Here is a 2,629-nt window from a genome sequence, read left to right on the forward strand (position 1 = left end):
TTTTCAGATGTACATGTTTTACAAATGACTAGTATTGGTCAATATGGTAATTTTAGAAGTACTTTTCACAGCTGATACCCGTGAGAGGAATGGTGATAATTATTGTAGAGGAGCATTTACTCCTTGAAAGAGCTAGAAGGGCTCATTGTAACAGAGAGCATGAACTTATGCCTCCTGGCTTTTTGGCTTATCGCTTGAACACGTGATTCTTGATGGCAAGAATGTGAATTGATAGTTTGCCATTTTTCTGAGTACCTTTGACGTCTCAGGTACAGCGTTACTTTAGTGGGTAGAAATCTCAATTACGAGGGCACAAGCAATGTACTTTAAGGTCCACAATAATGTATTAATGGTAGCGGTGTTAAAATTTTATTAAACTATGTAAAAGCTTTATAAAATGTTACTACTTCTACCATTAGTATATTATTGTGGACCTTAAAGAACATTACTTTGATGGTTAGTTTTTACAAGTAAGAAGCATTAATTCTAGTTCTTTACTTTTTCCTCATTATGAATTTAGAAGTATTTATGGAGATATATCGCCATGAAATCATGCCTGGATGATGAATCAACTATAATTTTTTATCAGTCGTAGAACCCGTGGTGGATCGGTCACATTACTTAAATTTCGCATGAGTCTGTATTATTTTTTCTCTTTATGGGGCAAGATTATTTCATTGTTTTGCCTTGTTAAGTATATCTTAGTTTTACTAGACCACTGAGCTGATTAACAGCTCTCCTAGGGCTGGCCCGAAGGATTAGATATTTTTACGTGGCTAGGAACCAATTTGTCACCTAGTAACGGGACCTACAGCTTATTGTGAGATCCGAACCACATTATATCGAGAAATTAATTTCTATCACCAGAAATAAATTCCTCTGATTTTGCGTTGGCCGAGCCGAGAATCGAACTTCGGACCACCGGAATGGTACCCGAGCGCGAAAACCACTCGTCCAACGCCTTGAAATTGAATAGAATTATGTTTTTAAAGATAAGGGGAATGATTATTGTTTATTATAATGGTTTTCGAGCCGACGGTAATATTTGCAGTCATTATTACTGACGCTTCTGTCTTGTGTCTGATATGCAGTGTTTTTGAACTGTAACCTCTTGAGGAGCTAAGTACTGTGCGCTTCCACCAGGCACGATTAGCGTCAAACATCGGCTGTAGGGATATTTACCGCCTCCGGGTCATAAAAATCAAACTAACGTTGTCACAACGTCTTTTAAGCTTGTGAGCATCAACGTTCATCGCAGTCACTTTTATATATAAGAAAATAAATAAAGAGACCTATGACACTTGACAGAGTAGCTTCTGAAGAGCAGAGAGGAAGCTATCTGTTGAAGTGAAATGTATGGAAGATGGCCAGGAAAGATATTCTGCTCTGAAAAATGAAACTGTCATTTTAAATGATTTTGTTATTATTAAAACAAAAACGTCTTTCAGTTTTCTTCGGAAGATTGAAAAAGAAACCCACAAAATTACTGTGTATAACGTGTTTACTTATAAGTATTTACATTTTATTTGACTCAACACTCGTATACTTCCAGGCCCTATCTGTGGCCCTTATTCAAGAGATGCGTATATAGGTGTCAGCCTGGGTCAAGGCCCAGCAGACTGTTGGGCCTTGACCCAGGCTGACAACCTACGCATCTCTTGAAAAAGGGACACAGATAGGGCCTGGAAGTGTAAGTGCTACATAATATAATATATGGAATGTTAATAACATTCCATATATAAAAACTAAAACTATGATTAATTAAAACCTGTGACCCAAGAGGTCAACCAGTTGGCTTGCAGGAATGTGATCAGACCAGATATGATAAAGTAGGCTAAGATGACGTGTTGTAATCAGTCAGTGTCTAGTTTGCCGTCACCTGTGGTCATTCATTTGTTTTGTAAACGGTTGTCCAAGCTTCCTGCTTGAGACAACCACAGTGACCTATAACTCAAACGGCCTATGTGACTTGTAATCTATGTCATCTGTGTGTATGTTCGTATGTTCGAGCTACTGTCTGCTCACTTTATGATTTGTAAACCAGATTGCAAGCAGAAGTCATTAAGCCATCATCATTGTCAGACCTGTCCAATTTTATCTGATCTTCATCATGTAGTCTCAGAGAATACAGATATTTTTGTACTCAGTGTTTTCAACTAGAAACCTCACATCAGAAAGATACTGAATGAACTTAGAAATTATCATCATGAGTTGAAACATCTCCGTCGTCATAACCAAAGAAGGTACTGACTTCGTAAATTATCATCGAAATCCAAGACACTCCAATAAGTATGGACAGTCATAACCAACCGACCTTAGCGTGAAAATTATCGCAGGTCTAAATAACTTCACAGGGCGCCTTATTATACAAAGGCATCAGCCCTACACAAGTACTCGAGTGTTGAGTAAAATAAAATGTAAATACTTATAAGCAAACACGTTATACACAATAATTTTGTGGGTTTCTTTTTCAATCTTTGTTATTGCCGTTAACAAGTGCTGCAGAAAACCAGTTGTGTGAGGACGTTTGCATCAGAATGAGAATGTCCTCAAGGGAAAGCTGAAATCAAAATGTGTTAAAAGAGAATGACTTTTATTAAATACATATTTTGCTTTTTCTTTTCTTCCA

This window comes from Macrobrachium nipponense, chromosome 31 (assembly GCF_015104395.2).
Source record: "Macrobrachium nipponense isolate FS-2020 chromosome 31, ASM1510439v2, whole genome shotgun sequence".
In the NCBI taxonomy this organism is placed as follows: domain Eukaryota; kingdom Metazoa; phylum Arthropoda; class Malacostraca; order Decapoda; family Palaemonidae; genus Macrobrachium; species Macrobrachium nipponense.